General features: G+C 50.2%; 1 protein-coding gene and 1 pseudogene across 3 annotated transcripts in view; both read left to right on the forward strand.

Annotated features, from left to right (window-relative positions):
- The window catches only part of LOC118659955 (patr class I histocompatibility antigen, A-126 alpha chain-like), a 57456-nt gene that overhangs the window by 9420 nt on the left and 25358 nt on the right, over positions 1-22678 (forward strand). The gene's annotated exons all lie outside the window — the stretch shown is intronic.
- LOC118660120 lies at positions 9384-11314 on the forward strand (annotated as a pseudogene).

Below are 22678 nucleotides of genomic sequence, written 5' to 3' on the forward strand. Positions count from 1 at the left end.
AAATAATGAATCAGTACGAAAAAGTGTTACATAAAGGAAAGAGGAAAAATGTGTCAGAGGGAGAAGCCAATAAGAAAGTCAAATACAATTGTGTGTAAAGGGGATAAGATTTTTAAAAAGTTAATAGGGGCGACAAGGCCATCAGGGGAGGGCAGTTAGCGGTGACCAGGATGGCAGGGGAAGGCAGTTAGGGGTGACCAGGCCGACTGGGGAGGACAGTTAGGGGTGACCAGGTCAGCAGGGGAGGGCAGTTAGGGGTGACCAGGCCAACAGGGGAGGATAGTTTGGGGTGACCAGGTCAGCAGGGGAGAGCAGTTAGGGGGATCAGGCAGGCATGCAGAGTGGTTAGGGCAGGCAGGCAGGTTAGGAGCCAGAGGTCCCAGATTGCGAGAGGGATGTCGAAATGCCAGTGTGGGATCAGGCCTAAATTGGCAGTTGGATATCCCCTGAGGGCTCCCAAATTAGAGAGGTTGCAGGTCGGGCTGAGGGACCCTCCCCCCCACCACCACCACTCCTCCATGCACGAATTTCATGCACCCAGCCTCTAGACATATATAATGGAATATTACTCAGCTATAAAAAGAATGAAATCTTATCACTTGTAACAGCATGGATGGATTTTCAGTCGTGGGCAAACTACTATTTAAAATGAATAAAACTAAAAAAAAATAAAATAAAAAAGACCGTACCCTTTTATGTAATGATGTTTACTTTGAATTTATTTTAGTTCACACAAACACTCCATCCATGCTTTTGTTTCGGCCCTCCAGTCCAGTTTAAGAATCCATTGTGGCCCTCGAGTCAAAAAGTTTGCCCACCCCTGATTTAGATAGTATTGTGCTAAGTAAAAGAAGTCACTTATATGTGGAATTTAAAAATCAAAATAAATGAACAAACAAAATAAAAAACAGACCCAGATACAGATAACAAACTGGGGTTTGTTAGAGGGGAGGGTGTTTGCATTGGAAGAAAAGGGTGAAGAGATAAAGAATTTCAAATTTGCCATCTTGTAGAGGCTAAATACAGACTGACAGAAACATATACGAACAATTCACCAGTCAGGCCCCAGTGACTGCAGCCCAACCCCATGTAACATGCAGCAGAAGAACTGTCGGCTGAGCCCCGTCAACCAGAGAACGGGAGAGAATAAAAAGGTTGTTTTACTGTGGGATTGTTTGTTACCCAGGGGTGATAACAGGAACACAGACCATAGAATTCACTGCTATTCCTCTGTTCTCATTATTATCTGTCTCTCCTGTCAGACTGTCAGCATCAGGAGAGCGGGTGTCTGTTTTCAAGAAATGTTTACCAGGCCTAATGTGAAGCCTGGCACAGAGGCCCTCATGACATCGTAGAGGATGAAGGAGTGAGAAAATGCTGACCGGGCTCCTTACAGCTGATCTGAGACGGGAAGGAGGGTCACTGTGCTTGGTTTGGAGCCTGTCTCAGTCCGATGGGGCTGCCATAACCAAACACCCCTGACTGGGCGGCTGAAACACTACAGGTTTATTTTCTCCCAGTTCTGGAGGCTTCAAGTCCAAGATCAAAGTGCCAGGCAATGTGGTTTCTGGTTGAGGGCCCTCTTCCTGGCTTGTAGATGGCTGTCTCTCCCCATGTCTTACCATGGCCTTTCCTCTGTGTGTGCAGGGAGAGGGGGGTGTAGGTATCTGATATCTTTCTCTTATAACCACCTGTGCTATCCAATTAGAGCCCCAACCCATGACCTCATTTAACCTTAATGATCTCCTTAAACTTTAAGTGGTTCTCAACCTTGGCTGCACATTAGAATCACCTGGGAATCTTGTTAAAATCCTGATTTCTGGGCCTCATTATTAGTAACAAAGAAACAGAATTTCTGGAGGATGAGGCCCAGAAATCAGGATTTTAACAAGATTCCCAGGTGATTCTAATGTGCAGCCAAGGTTGAGAACCACTGCCTTAAAGGCTCTGCCTCTAAATGCAGTCACATTGGAGAGTTGATGCCTCAACATATGAATTTTGGGGGACACAGCTCAGTCCATAAATGCTTTTCCTCTGATGTGTGATTTTGTTACCTACCTGCTGGTCTCCGTTTCTGGAGCCCCTCCTCAAGCCTGATGCTCAGTGCCCCCAGACTCTGGTCTCCTACAGAGCTCGGCGCCTGCCCACCACCTGCCTCTGAGTCCTTTGGGCTGGGTCTGGGGGTCTGGGTAGGTTTCAGGGTCAGGGATGACTGATGCTCAGAGGCAGCCATAGCTCAGCTGCCACACATGGGGCTCTGGGGAGCCCTCCCCTGGCTTGCGGACCCCCTGCCTGTTCAGCAGCTTAAACAGTACCATAGCCTGGCTTATGAATGACAGAGCTTATTTTTCCCAGTTCTAGAGGCTGAGAAGTTCAAATCAAGGTGCCAGTAGATTCAGTGTCTGGTGAGGGCCACTCCTGGTTCTTAGATGCCCGTCCACTCACTGTGTCCCCACATGTGGGCAAGGCCAGGCAGCTCTCTGGAGTCTCTGTTATCAGGGCTCCACCCTCATATGCCAATCGCCTTCCAAAGGCCTCACCTCCAAATACCAGCACATGGGGGTTAGGTTTCTACCTGTGAATCTTGAGGGGACACAAACCTTCAGCCTATAGCACCCCCAGCGTCCTGGCTCAGCTGTCAGGGTAGGAATGAGGCTTAGGGGTGAGGCTGCAGAGTTCCTAAGTTCAGGGATGGGGGGAGCAGAGAGCAGGGTGGGGAGGGTCCTATCTGAGGAGGCAGGTGGGTGGGTCCCCACAGAGGAAAGAGATGGGACCCCGGGGTCCTCTGGCCACAGGCTGTGGAGGGTGACGGTATGGCAGCTGGGCCATGGGCAGCCTGGGTCCTCTCGCTGAGGTCCTTGTCGCCCAGTGTGGTGCGCAGCCCACACCCAGGTTCAGCGCCTGGTCCTCAGGGCCCTCAGCCTGGCCCGAGGCCTGTAGTGTCACAGGGGAGGAAGGGACCACTGAAGGCCAGGACAGCCTGCTGCTCGGGGCTGGGCTCAGACTTGGCAGGGATACTGGCCCAGTCAGTGGGACCTTGGAAACCCCAAAATTTTGGGACCAGGGCTCATCCCTATAGGGCCAGCCCAGCCATTTGCTGTCTGTGACCCGGAGGACCCCTTCCAAACACCAGTAGAGGTCCCGTGGCACACCCTCCCCTCCTGCTCTCCTCCCTGAAGCCTCTACCCCTCTGTGTGCTGACTCCCCCTGACCTCCTCAGGGGCATTCTTGCCTTCCCAGGCCTGACACCCCTGCCCCACCCCCATCCCAGCTCTGAGACAAGCGGCACTAGTTCCCAGGAGGAAGGTGCTCTAGCTTCAGAGGCAGCAGCAGAAACAGGGGACAGGTTCTTGGGTGTCCAAGGTCCCATCCGGGAGACTAAGGACTCCTGGTTTGATTGTGGGGTGCAGCTGGACCTGGGAGCCAGCGGTTATGGCCCAGGAGACCTCGCTCTTTCCTGAGGCAGCGTCCACTCAATGGGGAGGAAGCATCAACATCAGTGTGCATTTGGAGAAACACTTTGCACCCCGAATTTGACAGAGGAAAGGGCCCCCTCCTGCGTTCAAAGCCCTGTTCTGGTGCTGGCAGCAGAGGGACACCCTGGGAGGTCCTGACTGAGCAGCAGAAAGGGGAGCTGGTTCTTCTGTCCTCAGCCCTGTGGCCACACGGGGGCGCCGCCGCGCTGCTCCGGAGGCTGCCTGCGCCCTGGCAGGGGCTGTGCTGTGAGTGGGTCAGAGGGGGCTGACTTGAAGACGGGGCATCGGGGGGGGGGGCTGGGCGGGGAGTCAAGAAGCTTTGGCGAGTCTTGGGCTCCACAGTGTCAAGGTCAGGACAGGACAGGGATTGACTGAGAAGAGTGCTCAGGAGCCAGGAGCCATCTCTGAGGTTTCCATCTACTCACTGCCACCCCTCTCACCAATCCCTTGAGGACAACACCATGGAAACCTGAAAAGTAGAAACATGTTCTTCAACTCCCTATATCTTTCTTTCTTCCTTTCTTCCTTTCTTCCTTCCTTTCTTTCTTTCTTTCTTTCTTTCTTTCTTTCTTTCTTTCTTTCTTTCTTTCTTTCTTTCTTTTTCAAACTCAGTTTTCAAAATAACAACATCTCTTATTTGGGAACCACATCTCAATGTCTACACAATCTTCCACAGTGAGGAGATGCACATTGGGACTATTGGGGCTAAAGCACAGCTCCCCAGGGCCTTCTGTCCCCCAGAAGGACAGCAGAGGGTCCCCTGTGCCAGGGGTCACACCTGGCGCCCCAGAGATCACAGCTCCAACCCCAAGCTGTCCCTGAGGCCTCCTGTGAGCACAGCCCCTCTCTCAGGGTCTAACAGGGGTGGGCAAACTTTTTGACTCGAGGGCTACAATGGGTTCTTAAACTGGACCGGAGGGCCGGAACAAAAGCATGGATGGAGTGTTTGTGTGAACTAAAATAAATTCAAAGTAAACATCATTACATAAAAGGGTACGGTCTTTTTTTTCAATAGTTTTATTCATTTCAAATCGGCCAGATCCGGCCCGCAGGCCGTAGTTTGCCCATGGCTGGTCTAGAATGAGCCAATGCACATCCTCTAAGATCCCTCCTTTCCCTCAGGCATCCAACCCCTGATCCAGAAAGGCCCCACACACTGGAATGAAGACCTGAACACCCTAAACCTCCTCATCTCCATCCTCAGAGCCCAAGTGACAGCCCCAAAACTGTGCTCCTCCCACCTCCTCTCTCACACACTCACCGCCACCATCAGCCCTGAATCCACCAGGACTGACCTCATTCTGTCCTGTCCCTGTTTGTCTTGGTCACTCAGTCTCCCAAACACCCTACATGCTCCTCTCCACAGGCACCCCTCCCCCCAACACACACACACACACACACACACACACACACACACACACACACACATACACTGTCTCCTCGCACAACACCTCCCCAACTCCTGAAACCTCCCCACTGTCCTTCCCAGGGTTCTCAGCCCAGGACCCGCCCAATGTGCACAGCCCTCCCGGCATCCTCCTGTACCTCGCAGCTCTGAGGGAAACCTGGTCTCCCCAGGACACAGCTGCCTCTGAAGTATCTTCCTATGGGGTGTCTCCCCCGCCCCCAGACCTGGTGCCCCATGTTCCTCACTCCCCCCTGAACATTTTCTCCTATGAATCTTCTGCCATCAGATTGGAGCCCCAGCCCCTTCCTTGTAGGTATTTGCTGTGGGCCCCGAGGCCATTCCTGATTTCCTTCAGCTCCTGGCTCACTGTCACCCTCCCCAGAGGGCTCCCCCTTTGATCCTCGGTGATTTCAATAAAATCAGATGCGGAAGGCTGAACAGTGGTCCCCAGAGATGCCCAGCGGAATCCATGGAGCCTGTGAGGAGGTTCCTGACCCGGCAAAGGGACGTGGGCGAGGTGATGCAGGGTAAGGACCTTGGATGGGGCCACTGTCCTGGGTGATCTGGGTGGCCAATCAGGGCACATGGACCCTGAAAGCAGAGAAGTTTCTCTGGCTGGAGGCACAGGTGCTGCAGGAGGGATGGGGTGGAGGGGAGTCAGAGAGCCTCCACGTGGGGGAAGGCCTGGGTGTACTGCAGGGGCCACGGTCCAGGGCCGCAGGCATCCTCTGGGAGCTCAGGGGCTCTAGCTGGCAGCCAGCAGGGAGACGGGGACCTCAGTCCCCCATCTGCAGGAATCTGCCTTCACACAACCGAGTGAGTGAGCCTGGCAGTGGGCTCAGTGAGGAGCAGAGACCTGGCCACACGTGTGCTTACCCGGAGAGGACATGTGGGACGTGGAACCTGCACAACGTGACCTAGTCAATGGGTCTGTTCACAGGAGCTCGGTTTGTGGTCATTGTCCAGCAGGACAGGCACCGCCCAGCAGTGAGGATGCTCTCAGCCCCTGCTTCTCACTCCCCTGAGTCTCCATCTCTGCTCCCCACACTCTGTCCACCACCTCCCCTCCTCATCCCCATGGATTGGCCCCTCCCACCTGCTCTAGCCCCCGGAAACCACCTTTCTACTCTGTTTCTATGAGTTTGAACTTTTTTAAAAGTCCATATATAAGTGATACCATGCAGTATTGGCCTTTCTCTGTTTGACTTAGTTCACGTAGCATAATGCCCTCAGGATCTACCCATGTTGTTGCAAATGGCAGGATTTCTTCTTTTTCCTCATACCTGAATAATATTCTATTGCATGCAGCATTTGGATATGGCTGGAAGACCCTCTTTTCATTTCCTTTGAATATAGACTCAGATGTGGGCTTGCTGGATCATATGCCAGTTGTGTGTTTTGTTTTGTTTTTAATTTCTTGAGGGACTCCACACTGTTTCCCATCGTGCCTGTGCCAGACTACATTCCCACCAGCAGTTTGCAAGGCTTCCCTTTTCTATGCATCCTTGCCAACACTTATTGTTTCTTTTTTATGAGAGCCATCCTAACAGGTGTAATATGGACTGTGGTTTTGATTTGAATTTCTCTGATGATTAGTTATTTTTAGCACCGTTTCATGCATTTATTTAAGATTTGGATGTATTCTTTAGAAAAATGTCTATGTCGTTCCCCTGCCCATTTTTCAATTGGATGGTTTCCTATTTTGCTATTGAGTTGTATGAGTTCTTTTTATATTTTGGATATTAACTCCTTATCATATATATGATTTGAAAATATTTTCTTCCATTCCATAGGTTGCCTTTTCATTTTCTTGGTTTCTTTTGCTTTGCAGAAACTTTTTATTTTGAAACTTTTTAGTAGTCCCACTTGCTTATTTTTGCTTTATTGCCTTTTCTTTTTGGTGTCAAATGAAAAAATCCAATGTCAAGAAGCTCTATGTTTTATTCTAGGAATGTATGTTTTCAGGTCATAAATTTAAGTCTTTAATCCATTTTGAGTTGATTTTTCTGTATTGAAGTATATAGGGGTCCAATTTTCTTTTGCTTGTGGCTGTTCAGCTTTTCCAAGACAATTTATTAAAGAGTCTATCCTTTTCTATGGAATATTTTAGCCTCCTTTGTCATAAATTAATTGACCATATATGCATGTGTTTCTTTTAGGGCTTTTTATTCTGATCCATTGGTCTCTGTGTCTGTTTTTATGCCAATACCATACTGTTTTGATTACTATAGCTTTGTAATATGGTTTGAAATTAGGGAGCTTGATTTCTTCAACCTTGTTCTTCTTTCTCAAGAATGAATAGCACAGCTGCCAGAATGGCTATCATCAATGAATGACAAGTGTTGGTGAAAATGTGGAGAAAAGGGAACCCTCATAAAGTGCTGGTGGAAATGCAGACTGGTGCAGCCTCTGTAAAAAACAGTTTGGAGTTTCTGAAAAAATATTAAAAATGCAACTTCCATTTAACCCAGTAATCCCACTTCTAGGAATATATTCCAAGATCGCAGTAACACCAATCAGACAGAATATATGCACCCCTATGTTCATAGCAGCGCCATTTACAATAGCTAAGATTTGAAAACAGCCTAAGTGCCCATAAGCAGATGAGTGGATTAAAAAAATAGTGGTACATCTACATAATGGAATACTACACAGCTGTAAAAATGAAAGAACTTTTACCATTTGCAATAGAATGGATGAACCTAGAGAGCATTATGGTAACTCAAATAAGCCAATCAGAGAAAGATAAGTATCACATGATCTCAGTCATAGGTGGCATATAATGAACAAAATAAACTGATGAACAAAAATGGATCCAGAGACATAAAAGCATTGATAAACTGTCAAACCTCAGAGGGAAGGCAGGGGAGGGTGGGTGGGTGGGAAGAGAACAATTAGTGAACTTGTATGCATACATGCATAACCTATGGACACAGACAATAGGGGGTGAAGACTTGGGATGGGGAGTGAAGGCCAGCTAGAATAGGTTAGTGGGGGAAAGGGGAGACATATGTAATACTTTCAACGATAAAGTGGTTTTTTTTTTTATAAAGTCTATGGCTTCCATCTTGGATGCTCTCCTGCTCTCTCTTGGATTGTGTGCTCTGGGGAAATAAGCTGCCACAGGCTGTGACAGCCCTGTGGAGAGACCCACATGAGTCAGCTGGGAAGCCAGCCTCCTAAAGCAGGTCAACAGCCACATGAGCGAACCTGGAGCAGATGCTCCCGGCCTTGAGCCTTGAGATGACCACAGCTCCAGCTGACATCTTGGCTGCAGTCTCAGGAGGGTCTGAACCAGAACCAGCAGCGAAGCTTCCTGGATCCTGAACCACAGACACTTTGAGATAATAAATGTCTGTTGTTTTAAGCTGCTGAGTTTAGGGCCATTTGTTGCACAGTAATAGATAACGCATGCAGCCCATAACAGGTAACACTTAGCAGCTGGAATGCTATATAAGGTGGAGCAGAAGAGTCAGAATCAAGGTGGTCGGGGGACTGAACAGGAGAGAGGTGGAGAGAAGAATGCTCACTGAGCACCTGTGCTGTGCTAGGCACTGTGCCAGCCCCTCACGGACACACAGACACAGTTCCCATTCATTCTCATTACAGGGTAACACTGGCATCATTATCCCAGCCCCTCACAGACACACAGACACATTTCCCATTCATTCTCATTACAGGGTAACCCTGGCATCATTATCCCACGTTACGTTTGAGTAACCTAAGGTTCAGAGGGTTAAACAATGTGCCCTAGTTTATACCGCGAAGTAGCCAACACCAGGTTTCTGATCTCTGTATTTATTCTCCTGCTTCTGTTACCCCCTCATGGCAATGAGAAAGGAGAGTATATGCTTCCTAACACTGGTCATGAGTGAAAATGGACCAGCTCACCCTGTCAGACACATACCTGGCATTGATGTGATCAGAGCAGAAGGAGGGGGTGAGCACAGTGCTGTAGGAACATGAAGAGAACCACTGCTTGTGGTGTGGGAAGGGTGGAGGGAACACCCCACGGAGGGGTCACATTAGCCATGAACAGCTGTCTTTCTGTTCCCCCTGGTAGAGCCTGGGCTCTGATCTGACTGATGATGGTTCAGACCAGGTACTGTCTCTGTGACCTGGACAAGTTCCTTCTTGCAGCCATAGTTTCATTATCTGAACTGAGTGAATGAGGAAGTGCATATAAATTGCTTGGCAGAGAGTGAGGTATATAAAAAACACTTGATAAATGTTCACAATCAATAATATTACTGTTTTTCCTTTAAAATTGACTTTCTCTTAATGAATGTTTAGTTACCAGTACTACTGTATATGCTCACCCACCAGTGTGTTTTTATAAGGGGGGAAATAGCTCCCTACATGAACTGGGTAAGTGTTGAAAGAAGAAAAGAGAGGAGAGGGCCAGGGGCAGGGGCGTCGCTGCTCGCTTTATGCTTTGCTGAGCCTGCGGCGGAGGCGGCGGGCTGGGCCCCAGAGAAGATGGGGTTTGCAGGAGCCCCATGGCGGGCAGAGACGCGGACCGCAAGGGGTCGGCGCGGAGGGGCGGCCGGGGGGCCCCAGCGGGCGAGGAGGCGAGGCACCGCCGGCAGCCCCGAGCCGCTGTCCGCTGCTGAAGCGGCGGCCGAGGGCGCCGAGCTGCCGCCTGGAGGCGCCTCTGCTGCTGCGGGAGGCACGGATCCCCTGGACGTGCTGTTGTCGTCCGAGCGGCGCTTGGCTCGCAGCCCAGACCTCCGGATGCTGGGCTTCTCCTCGCCCCCACCCCCGCCCCCCTGCCCCCGCCGCCTCCTGCACCTGCTCACCCCGTTGCCCTGGAGAAGGTCCACCTGCAGCGGCGGCGCTGCCCGGGCGCCTCCGTCTTCAGTGTCCTCCTCTCCCCGTTGGCGCCCCTGGGGCTGCGGACCCTGGCGGCCCGGGCGCCGCTGCTCAGCCAGGGCGCGGGCCGGGGGGCGCGGGGGCGCCGGGGCGCAGGACATGGCGCTGCAGCCCCTGCGGGCGCCCCACCACCTGCAAGTGCTCCTGCGGCGCTTCCTGCGCTTGCGGTGCCGGCGGAGCTGCAGCCGCGACCCGGCGCTGCACCGGCTCCTGCCCCTGCCCTTGCCCCTGCCCCGCCCCTGCCCCGGCCCCTGCCCCGGCCCCGGCCCCTGCCCCGGCCCCTACCCTTGCCCCTGCCCCGCCCCTGCCCTTGCCCCTGCCCCGCCCCTGCCCCTGCCCCTGCCCCGGCCCCTGCCCCAGCCCAGGCCCAAGCCCAGACCCCTGCCCCCCCCCCCCCCCGGCGCCGGAGCCCCCAGCAAGGGGCTGCCGGACCTGCTCCGCTTTCTGTTTCACGGGATGCACGCCTTTGGGGAGGAGATCTTCACCTTCTTCTTTGAGGAGCTGGGACAGGGGGACCGGGCCACCGGTGGCCACACGTCGCTCTGGTCGTTCTTCATGTGCGGCAGCTGCAACTTCGTGGTGGAAAAGCTTTGTTTCTACCTTCGCTACAGTCGCGGCTGGAGCTCCTGGCAGCGGGGGCCCGTTTATGTGACGCTCATCTGCCTGTGGGAGCTGCCCTGGGCCCTGGGCCTGCGCGCCAGCTCCTGGGACTACGTCCGCCACCCGCTCAATGTCACGGGCTTCGGTACCCTGATGTCTTTACCTGTTGGATATTCCTTTGTCCACCCGGACCTGCTTTCCACCGCGTTGTGGCGGGTGCGGTACCTACCAACGGGCTAGAACAAAGTCTCCGGATTCCCATCCGTGGATGCGACTTATTTATAGGCGTTTAAAACGGAGTGGTCTTAGCATTTTAATTTTCATGCGTTTTACTAAACTCTTGCAACATATTTCATTCTATCTTTTCGTTTTCCTGGCTGTTTGGGACCCGTGCGTGATACCAGACTTGGAAATATTACTCAAAGTACTAACTCGCCCATATTGGAAAACCCTCACAAGCCCGAACATCGGGAGGCTGTAGGATTGACCTGTGTGGGCACAGGTGGCTGCTAACTGCTGGATTTTATTTACTTACTTACTTACTTATTTATTTATTTTTTGGTGAGGAAGTTCTTCAAAGCAGAGGCCAGTGATTTTTACAAGATTTAGCAAACTGTTGTGGTTTAATGGTGTGTTTACTTTCTTTTGAATCCAATTTCACTTTAATTCCTTGCAATATTTATCGAAGACTGCTGAAATCTAGTGGCTTATACTCCTGAAACTATAGTTCATAGCTCTTAAGTGCTGCCCTTCTAGCCTACAAAGTGGGAAGAAACTGACAAATGTGAAGCCATCCTATCTGAAAGAGGAGCCGCACAACAAATGAGAGAAAATGACACGAGATAATTCTGCAGTATTGGGGGACCAGGCGGGCAAGTCCCGAAGGACTTCCACCCATGCTCAGGCTGCTCCAATCTTTTATTGATCTGGAATAGCCCTTGGGGTAAGGAGGTTTCAATGACACACAGATCAGCAGACAATTTCCAGGAATAGACAAACTATCTGATTAGCTCATCAATAGATTTCCGGGAGTATCTGATTAACAATAATCAACAAGGATCTACATAAGTATCTAAGGAATTAAGTGAACTAAGGTGGGGATGCTTCAACTATTATTACCTAAATTAACTGGGTGGTTCCTAGATTAACTGGGTGGTGCACAGTTCTGACCTTTGCTAGGACTTCAAAGGTTACTAGCTTTTGGGGGTCTCTGTCTAAACTCAGGTAGTGAAGACAATGAATGGACTCCAGCAGTTGGTGCACAGTGTTTGGCTTAAAAGAAATGAGGGGTAGGAGTTGGGACTGCTTGGAGGCATCCATGCTCAGTGTCCGTCATGGAATATACTGGGGCCATTGGTGTGTAGAGATGGGCACAGCCTTTGCATGCCAGAGCCAGATGGATCTAGAACTTTAATGAAAGGCCACGTCCTCCTGATAGGCCACGACGGGGCCATTTAAGTCAGTGTCTCTGTTTTGATGACAGTGACACTTAAAAGAAGAAAAGTGGGACTCACACTCTGGGCTGCCTTCTGCAGTCACCCATCCTCATGCTGCTGTCTCCCGAGGACTGAGGCTGGGTTTGTATTTGTTTCCTGTTGCCACTGTTAACAAATTACCTCAACCTTAAATGGCTTAGAAACAACACACATGCATTGTTTTACAGTTCTGGAGGTTAGAAGTCTGAAATGGGTTTAAGAGCTAAAATCACACCTATTCTGGAGACTCTGGGACAGATCTGTGTCCTTGCCTTTGCCAGCTTCTTGGGCCCAACTTCATTCCGTTGGTTTGTGGCTCCTTCCTCTGTCTTCAAGGCCAGCAGTGGAGCATCTTCAAAATTTTCTCTGACCCTGAACTTCTGCCTCCTCTTCCACGTTTAAAGGACGCTTGTATCCACACTGGGCTCACCCAGATTACCCAGGCTGACCTTATTTTCAGGACAGGTGGTGAGCCACCCCAATTCCTCTTTGCCATGTATCATAGGCCTTAGTGTCTCCACCACATAGTTCTTGGGTGAGGCCTGTAGGAGGGCAAACTGAGCAATGCCTCCTATTAGTACAATGCTTCCTGACAGGCCAAACACTTTCATGTTTTATGCTCTCACTTTTGAATCAGTAGCCTGGTGAGCAGACAACCATTTTACAAGGGGAGACATTGAAATCCGGATTTGCTAAATGGCCACACAGCGTAGTAGTTACTTGCTGCTTTTTCAATTACATCAGAGTACTCAGAATGTGTCCAGGTTGGTCCCTGTCTCACTCCATTGCAATTATTGGTTCCCTGTCTGCCTCACCACCTCCAGTCAAGCATAGGGTCTTCTATGCCCTGTGCCTGGGTAGTTAAGGAGGGTGAAAAAAAATAACATTTTAAGGCACTCTTTGTGTCCATCTTGTGCTGGGGACTCTGTGTGTAATTGATTCTTCCCCCTACTTGATGGTAAGTAAACTTAGGCCCAGAGTCATGCAGGTCACAGCCAAGGCCGAGGCTGGAATTCACACGGAGACCCTCTGACTCACAGCCAGTGCTCTATCCAGGCTTCCTATGGGCCAGAGATTTTCAAGCTACATTTTCAAGCAGCAGCAGTGTGAGCTACATGGAGTTCAACCCAGACCTGCAAAAGCACCGAGCAGTTTCCATACCCTAATTTCCTTTTGTTTGCTTCACAATGATTCGTGACTCTCCTAATGGAGAGAATGTCTAACGCCAGTCGTTTCAGGAACAATCAGTGTGGCCTTGGTGGATTCACTGCATCTGTGAGCTGGTTCCTTCATGATGAGGGGTGGGAGGAGGTGACCTGCTTCCCTCTGTAACTGGAGACATTGATATTCCCATTAGCACAGGAAGAGCTGGGGCTGAGACACAGATGTTCTATGTTCAGAAGGGAGCAGCTTTTCCCATTAAGTCTTAGATAATTCCAGTTTTAAGACAGAACTTTGTAACGGAAACTACATAATTAATACATTTGTCCAAACCATAGTGAACAACACCAAGAGTGAGCCATAGTTTAAACTATGGACTTGAGTGATGTGTCACTGTAGGTTCATACTGGGGAATGGGAGAGGGCCATTAGCATGTGGGGGGGGGGGGGCGCATATAGGGGATATCTCCATACCTTCCCCTCAATTGTTCTGTGAACCTAAAATCTAAATTAAGTTTATGTTTCTAAAGCTACATGTGTTCTGCCCAAATAAACTTTGACACTTAGAACTGTTTCAATTCTTCAAAGACATAGTGAATTTCCTTGAACTGTTTTCATTGCCTTTTTAAATTAAAAATCATGAAGTAATTGAAACATTTTTAAAAAGGGAAATAACATGGTGTTAGGTTAGGTGGCTCAGGAGGCGGCGAAGGAAATAAAAAGAGTTGATCAGAAAAGGAAGGAAGGAAGGAAAGTTTATTCTGCGTCCCTGGGAGACCCATGTACCCCAAGGACAGGGCACGTGGATTCACACCAACAGGGAGGGGGGCGCTTTTTTTATACTGCGGTTGGGTGAGGGGCGGGAACATGAGCTGAGGTATTCAGCTGAGGAAGTTTCAGCTGCAGGGGGTCAGCAAGGTGTTCAGGGAGAAGCCAGTGTCTGTGTCTGGCACGTTGATCTGTTAGGAATGCCAGGGGGAGTCCATTATCTCGTCACAGGTCTGCATGTATCCGATCCTGGGCTCTCTCCGACCTAACACATGGCACCCAGGTACCTAATACCTAGATTTAGCAAATATTTATATTACACACTATCTGTTTCAATGTTTTATAGAAATAAGACATGACAGATAAAATCCAAGTTCCCAGGTCTCCCTTTCTTTCTCACTCTCCTAGAGGAATATCACTAACCTGAAGGTGGTTGCGATTTCCCATTCCTTAATATCTATAAGACCTTTATCTAATGCCACTTTGACTATTTTTGAAATTTATATAAGTGGCTTATACAAGAAATATTCTTTTGACAATATTTTTTCACTCAACATTTGGTTTCAAGATATATCCATGTTAATATGTGTAAATCTAGTTTATTCATTTCCATTGTGTTGTATTTCATTGTCTGACTATAATGCTCATTTTTCCCCTATGCAAGTGATTATTTAAAATTTTACATTTAAAATAGTGCTGCAGCCCTAACCGGTTTGGCTCAGTGGATAGAGCATCAGCCTGCGGACTCAAGGGTCCTAGGTTCGATTCTAGTCAAGGGCATGTACCTTCGTTGCGGGCACATCCCCAGTGGGTAGTGTGCAGGAGGCAGCTGATCGATGTTTCTCTCTCATCGATGTTTCTAACTCTCTATCCCTCTCCCTTCCTCTCTGTAAAATTTCAATAAAATATATTTAAAAAAAATAATAAAATAAAATAGTGCTGCAGCGAACATCCTTCCTTCGATGCATCTCCTCGTTGCTGTGGGCTGGCGTGACCTCTGGCCCCTGCTCCTCACACTGGGGACAGCGCACTCCTTCCGGCCCAGGACCCGGTGAGTGCAGAAACTGAGAACAGCATCTGGAAACTGTAAAAGCAACGCAGCTGAGTACTTTTATGTCTACTGAGTCTAAGAATTTAAAAACTACGCAGGCTTTTCATTTACATGTTTGTTTTTACATTTTTTTGTGTTTTATTCATTTTTATCAAAATATTGAGCCTCAACAGGTTGGATTCTTTAAAAAAAAGTTGGTTTTTCTTATAGACAGTTTGAGAATCTCTGCACAGTTCCTACTTAACAGTGGCGTTTCTGTCTTGATGGGCAGGTGCATCTTTGGCTCGACAGGCTGTTACCAAGTCGCACTCCAGAATGGTCAAGTCAGTGTCCAATCTCATCTGCAGCCTGAGAGTTTCCTTTTCGTCATTGTCACACTATTAGACTTTAAATCTTCGCCCCTCGATAGCTGTGAAATATTTGCTTTAATTAGCATTTCTCTGATTGATAGTGGTTTCTTAGGTTCCCATTTGTTAAATCCACATTAACAAGGTGGGTTTTCTCAATGTGCAGTTGTGGGGAAAGTATGTCTTTAACAATCTATCTGTAGGAGGTATAGTGTTATTACAGGCATCCCTGGTTTGATGAGGAAGAGCCTAAGGATAGCTAGTTCTGACTTGGAGGAGGACAGGAAAAGCAGGTTGTCGCAGATTCATGCACAGGCAGTCCTTCAGTGTATGCCTGTCTTTCGTGGTATTTAGTTTGGGGACAAGCATTCAGTCCTCACCATTAAAACATTTCAGAGGAGCAGTTTTCACGGAGAATTCCGTGCCTGTCACCTGGGCCCGGTCATCCAGGGCTTCTCTAGACTAATGATCGAGGGCACGTGAGGCTGAGCGGGCCCCTGTGAGCGTCGTTGCAGTCAGCGGCTGCTACTACCTGACCCTCACTCACTCAGCCTTTGGAGTCGGCTGAAGGGAGAACCCAGAAGAGTGTGTCTGGAGGTGGACACGGTTTAGCAGGCAAAGCCTACCGATTCGTCCTGCAGTCAGCCTGATTTTTAAAATGCCAGTCATAACCGATGCTTCCACACTTAAAACCTCGAGATGTCTTCATTGAGCAGCCTGATGAAATCAGAATTACCCATCACGGACCTTTCCTTTGCTTCCACCTCACCTGCCCTGCCTCCTAGCCTGTCATAGGCCATTTCCTGCAGAGCCTGGATTTACAGCAAACGGCCTTACACTTTCATTCCTGGGCCCAAGGAATTCGTATTCCCAGAATACTTTCTCCCCCTCTTGGCCTGGTACACATTCCCTCCTCACTCAGAAGTCAGCTGGGAAGCCTCGCCCAGGGAGAACAGACTGTTGTGCGCTCCACTAAGTTAGCAAAATAAAGTACTTTTCCTTCTTAAAGTAAACTTTTGTTCAGGGTGCATAGCTCAGGTGGATTATTACAAAAAGGACAGCTGTTGTAACCACTACTCTGGTCAAGAAATGGAACGCTACCATTCCTCTGCCTACTAACTGCTCTTGCCTTTTTTTTTGTACTTTATATAAATGAAATCATACAAAAATATGCACTTTTGGGGCCTGACTTCTTTTGCTTACTGTTAAGTTTGTGAGAGTAATCCTTGTTGTTGCTATAGCACTTAATTTTTTTTCCTTGCTGTGTGGCACGGACTCAATGGAGGACAGGAAAAGCAGGTTGTCGCAGATTCATGCATAGGCAGTCCTTCAGTGTTGGTTTTTTTCCTGATATTTCAGTTTGGGGATAATCGTTTCTGAATTGCCTGATTACATCTTCTCCCCATTTTTTCTAAGTAAAACAGAACCCGAAATGCAATGTGGATACACGAGAAAGCTTTCCAGTTCCTGGTCTGTGTTCTAACTTGTCCTGAGTGCGTATTACAGAGTTTGACAGGTCGGGCCAGAGGTGACACCAACCCTGGTTCTGAGTAAAGTCACATGACCGATGCCAGCAGTGCAAAGAGCAGCTTGGTTTGTGGCCCTGATACAAAGATGACACCAAGACCGCGCCCTGGGAAACATAACTGCCAGGGGGCGCCTCAAAAAATTTATATTTTTTAAAAATCCAAAAAATTACCACACCACCACCACTGTCAACAACAAAACTCAGAAACAAAAGTAACTTTCTTTTTTATTTATTTTTTTAAAATATATTTATATTGATTTCAGTGAGGAAGGGAGAGGGAGAGGGAGATAGACACATCAATGATGAGAGAAAATCATTGATTGGCTGCCTCCTGCAGGGCCACTAATGGGGATGGAGCCTGCAACCTGGGCATGTGCCCCTGACTAGAATTGAACCCAGGACTCTTCAGTCTGCAAGCCGACGCTCTATCCACTGAGCCAAATCAGCTAGGGCCAAAAGTAACTTTCTTTAGTTTGATGAGGCTTGATGAAACACCTCTGGGGCATACTTGGTCATTTAAATTGGGATATCTTGCATTCTTACTCTGGAATTTTATTTAAATACTAGGGGCCCAGTGCATGAAATTCTTGCACATTAAAAGGAGATTATTAGAGGAAATATTGTAATATTGCTATTTGCTCTTTCTCTATAATAGAAATGTCAGAGATGAAAGAAAATGAATAAAGTATATATGAAAATCTTCTTCCTATCAGAGTCTGGGGCATGCTGCAGGACCCAGAGTCAAGTCCCCACCCACACTTGGCACCTCAAAATCGCGTGAGACCGAGACCCAGTCGACGCCACCTCCATTGGGTGAGATCCAGACCCAGCCGGCCTCACCTTTGTCAAGCCCCGCTGGGTGGGGGGTGAAGCCTCAAGTCCCCTGGCCCAGCGCCAAGCGGGATGCCCAGCGCCAAGCGGGAGGCACAGCCTCAGGTCCCCCATCAAGCCTCACTGTGTGGGGAGCACAACCTCAGGACCCCCATCAAACCCTGCAGGGTTGGGGGGGGCGCAGCCTCAGGTCACCCCGCCTGGTGCTGGGTGGGGGGTGCAGCCTCAGATCTTCAAGCACACGCTCAGGTCCCCCGGCCCGGTGCCAGGGCAGGGGGCATGGCCTGAGTTCCCCTGTCAAACCCCACTGGGCAGGGGGCATGCCCTGAGGTCCCCTGTCAAGCCCGCCAGGTGGGGGGCATGGCCTGAGGTCCCCCAGCCCTGCTCTTAAACACACTGACTCCCTGGTCAGGCACCATTTGTGCCACGTCAGCACAACCAAGGGTGATCCCAAGTGGGGGGGTGTCTTGAGGTCCCCCATCAAGCCCCGTCAGGTGGGGGGTATGGCCTGAGGTCCCCGGCCCGACGCCAGGAGAGAGGGTGCTGTCTGAGGTACCCCAGCCTGGGCTGGGGCAGGGGGGGCACCTTGAGGTCCCCTGTCAAGCCCCACCAGGTGGGGGGTGCACCTTGAGTTACCCCATCAAGCCCTCCCAGGTGAGGGATGCAGCCTGAAGTCCCCCATCTAGCCCTGCTGGGTGTGGAGCATGGTCTGAATCCCCCATCAAGCTCCACTGGGTGGGGGGGGGGGGCGCAGCCTCAGGTTCCCTGTCAAGCCCTGACGTGTGGCGGGCACAGCCTCAGGTCCCCCATCAAGCCCCAGTGGGCTGGGGACGCAGCCTCAGGTACCCCGGCCTGGCGCCAGGCGGGGAACACAGCTTCAGGTCCCTGGCGCTGGGATGGGGGGTGCAGCCTTAGGTCCCTAGGCCCAGCACAAGGGCAGGGGTACACCTTGAGGTTCTCTGTCAAGCCCTGCCTGGCAGGGGGCACAGCCTGAGGTCCCCTGTCAAGCACCCCGGGCGGGGGCTGCAGCCTCAGGTCCTTGCTGATTGCTCATTAAGGCTCATTGCAGGACATTGGCCTACTCTGTGGGTGCAGCCATCTTGTGTTAGGGAAACTTCGCCTCCGCTATGGGCACAGCCATCTTTGTGACAGTGTGATGGTCAATTTGCATATCCCATCTTTATTAGACAGGATTTACCTTGGGGGACTTTAATACTCAGAGCCTTGCCAAGCTTGCTCTGCACAGGTGTCCCATACATCTGGGGAAACATCCGGGGTACAAGAGGAAGGAAACATCTAGAGTGGCCTATGGGATGCTGCTGGCACCCTAACATTTACTGTGGCGGGAAACCTGTTCTTAAACACACTGACTCCCTTCCTGGGAAGCCCTCCTGCTGAATATGGCTCCTTGTTACTGCCAAAGGGGCCTGCTCGGGCGCCATTTGTTACGGCCAAACTCAGTCCCTGGTCAGGCACCATTTGTGCCACGTCAGCACAACCAAGGGTGATCCCGAGTGGGGGGGGTGAAAGGATTAAGGAAAGACAGACAAGAGAATAATAGCTGGGTCTCGGTGGGACGCTGCCTCCCTGATGAGGAGACAACGACAGCGCCCACAATCCATGTCTTTATTTTATAGCAGATGCCACGAGGCAAAGTAGGGGTGTGATCACGTTGTTTACAGCATTCTCGTGAGTTTCAACCTCACTCAACTACATGCACCCAAACTCTATCACAAGGCACGTGGGGCTACGTGTTTGGACCATAGGTTCAAGCTTACAACCATAGCTGTTGGCTATGATTGTGCTGGGAGGGCCCTGCCCTTCAGCTGGCACTTGCACGTGGCAATGAGAGGACCCTGTCATTTCATTAGTCCGAGGCGGGAACCTGGCCAAAACACAGTAACTGCACCCCACAGCTACTGACTCTTGACCAAAGGTTCACAAACCTGTCCTAGAAAGTGGCAAAAGAAGGCTGAGGAGACAGCTGGGTATGCAGTGCTCAGGTTATTTTATAGGCTGGCCTCCAGTACCTTCTGGAGAGCTTTTACATAGTAATTCCGTCTTTGAAGGTGTTCTGCAACCTGACTGATAGATCCTCCCTCCCCCCAACTGGTGGGCGGGGTATGATGTAACCTGCAGCCCAGAGATACCTGAGTGACTAACCAGGTACCTTATATGGACTATACATTGGACCACCAATCCACACCTGCCAAATACCCCAAGCCCTTGTCCTATATGGACCATGCAGTAAACCACCAATCAGTGTGCGCCGAGTACACTAAGCCCCCCACCCCTTCCCATTCCTCCCCTCAAAAGGCGTGCCCACCCCAGCACGCGTTGCTGTTCTCCCCTTGTGAGACAGCCCGGCAGGTGCTTCTCTTCTAATAAAGCCTGTAGTCCTGATTTTAGGCCTCCGTCTGATCTTTCATTTTGGTGCCGAACGAAACCTGGGAGAGGTGAATGGGAGCGTGGACGATCCTCGAACCTAGGCCCGAGCTTCTGATTCCTGCTCTGGCTCTGCTTGGTGGTACAATTCTGAGTTGATTGGCCCGCTCCGGACACCTCTCGAACCCTGCCGCACCAGGACACGTGGGGATCTCGTTGCTTCCCTTCCACCGGTAGGCTTCAGGGACTTTCCCAACCCCCCCCCCCTTACTTTTTTTTTGCTAGCTCCCTGTGACCTGGAGGGGCATTAGGGCCTACAGAGTTTCCCGTCTACTCGACTACACGTTTCGTGCGTTCTGCGAAAGCCCAGGCGCCTGGCCGGGAATTCTCTTCTACTCCGCGGGAAAGGTCTCGGGGTGATGACCTTGGAACCTTTTCTTGTCTCTCTCTCACTACAGGTTGGCTGAGGGAAAAGGAGGACGCTCCTTGTTCCCTCCCCAACTTCTCTCGCCCTTCCCTCCGGTCATAGGGACCTCTCAGTCCAAACCCCCTCGAAACACACCCTTAGGGTGTCTCCTCGCCGCCAATCTCTCGACCTTGGTCTTTCTGGCTACATCAAACCAAAGAAGCTCTACCTGGCCACAATATAAACTCTCTCAGTGGCCCGAAAATGGCACTTTCTTCCAATATCCTCTGAGATCTAGATAATTTTGCCACCGGACAGGGAAAGCTTTCGAAATCCCTACGAACAGGCTTCTTTTCCCCTCTGCTCTCGCTCCTCGCTTTACTTCTCATGTTCTACTCATCAGATCCTCCTCGCAAAGTCCTCTTTGCCCTCTCAAACTGATTCTCAGCTCCTTTCTGTCTTCTGACTCTTACAACCCTGCCGTAGAAACCTGCATCCCCTACCTTCTGAGATCTCTCACCGCCAGCCTTCCCCTGTGCACTCTCTGCTGAATCTCCGCCCACTGACCGCCAGCAACCGAATTCAGGTGGCTGGCAAGTTCCCTTTGCTCGAAAGTCACAGGGGGGAGGGTATTATCTGAGTAGCCATTCCCCTCTCACTCTCTGATCTTTCTCAAATTGATATTTCTCAAAATATCTTGACTCTTTCTCTTCAGACCCTTTAACCAGCAGCCATCTTCTCTCCAGTCTCTGAGAGCCCAAATCCTGAGAACGTGAGCTCTAAAACAGCTTTTCCCACTAACACTCATTCTCAGGCCACCCAAAGACTGCCTTCCTCGACAGCCTCTTTTATTCCCGCATCCATTCTACCCCTGAGGGAGGCAGCAGGAACTGAGGACATAGTCTGAGTCCATGCCCCATTCTCTGTGCCCAGCCTCACAGATTGAGAGGCATCTCAGGTTTCTTTTTCCACTGACCTGACCACCTTTACTCCCCCCGACATGCGCAGCAAACTTCCAGAAACCCCTCAAGAAGACCTCGTTAATCTGATCTTTAAGGTCTTTAATAATAGAGACGTGGAGACCCATATCCAAAATCAAAGACGAGATCAGGCCAAGGCTGAGGCCCATTAGGAGCCTTCCAGCTCCTAGCCACCACTTTCAAACACCAAACGAAGTGCCAGTCCTCCAACTGCGGGTAAGTCAGGGGCTAAGCCGCCTCCGGGCCCATGCTTCAAATGCAGCAAGCAAAGACAGTGAGCCAAGCCCTGCTCAAACCTGAGACCCCCGCCTGGGCCCTGCCCAAGGTGTGGAAGGGAAGGCCACTGGAAATCAGACTGTAGTCTGGCTCTCCAGGTCAGGCCTCAGCCAGTCCAGCATGGCTGCCCTCTGGATCCGGTTTGGAGCTCCCAGACCTCCTGGGACTGGCCACCAAAGAAGCTGCCCAGGCCCCAACAGGGCCCCACAGACCTTCATCACCAGGACAGAGCCTCGGGTAAGGACTGTGGCGACAGGTAAGCCGATCTCCTTTTTAATTGACACTGGGCCACTTCTTCTGCCCTCTCCGAATTCGCTGGGACCCTTGTCCACTCCTCAGTCTCTATTATGGGGGTTGACGGATTAGTCTCACAGCCATTAGCCACCTCATGTCTACACTGCATCTTACTAAATACCCCCATTCACTGTTTTCTCATTCTACCTCGGTGCCCAGCCAGGGCTACCATGTATCCCCTCATAAAGCCCAGTTGTCCTAAACCACAGTCACCTACCTCAGTTTCACTGTCTCACCCCACAAGGCTGGGACTGTAAATGCCTTATCTTATCTCCTCTGTGACTGTCCCCTCATCTGAAAAAGAAATCTTCTTTCTCAGGCTCACTGGGTACTCTCGCCTCTGGGTTCACAACTGTAGTCTTCTTGCAAAGCTCCTCCATGACGTGACATGGCGAAGGGACCCCCTCACTGAGCCTTTAGATCCCAAGGCCGACATTCTCACCCCTTTAATGCTCTGAAAACTACTCTGACCTCAGCGTCTTCTCACCCTGCTCCCCTCACCCACTCCACCCTTCCCAAAAAACAACTTCCTTGACTGCGCAGGTTTACTCAACAGTCCGGCTACTATCAGAAACTGAGATCGTTATCTCTAGGAAAAATGCGGCAGTTTTAAAATCCAAGCGGCTAGAGGCCTGAGAACAGATTGCAGGGCCTGCTCCCTCCTCCCCCTGCATTTTCTCCAGCCTCATGTACCTATACATAATTTTCCAAACCCTTTGTTAACTTAAAGACTTTGGAGCATTGCTGGGTTAAATGATAACATCTAAATATTTTAAAATAGCATACAATACCGAAACATTAATTGCTAGACATGTTTTAAT

The sequence above is a fragment of the Myotis myotis genome, unplaced genomic scaffold (genome assembly GCF_014108235.1).
Source record: "Myotis myotis isolate mMyoMyo1 unplaced genomic scaffold, mMyoMyo1.p scaffold_m19_p_7, whole genome shotgun sequence".
Lineage (NCBI taxonomy): Eukaryota > Metazoa > Chordata > Mammalia > Chiroptera > Vespertilionidae > Myotis > Myotis myotis.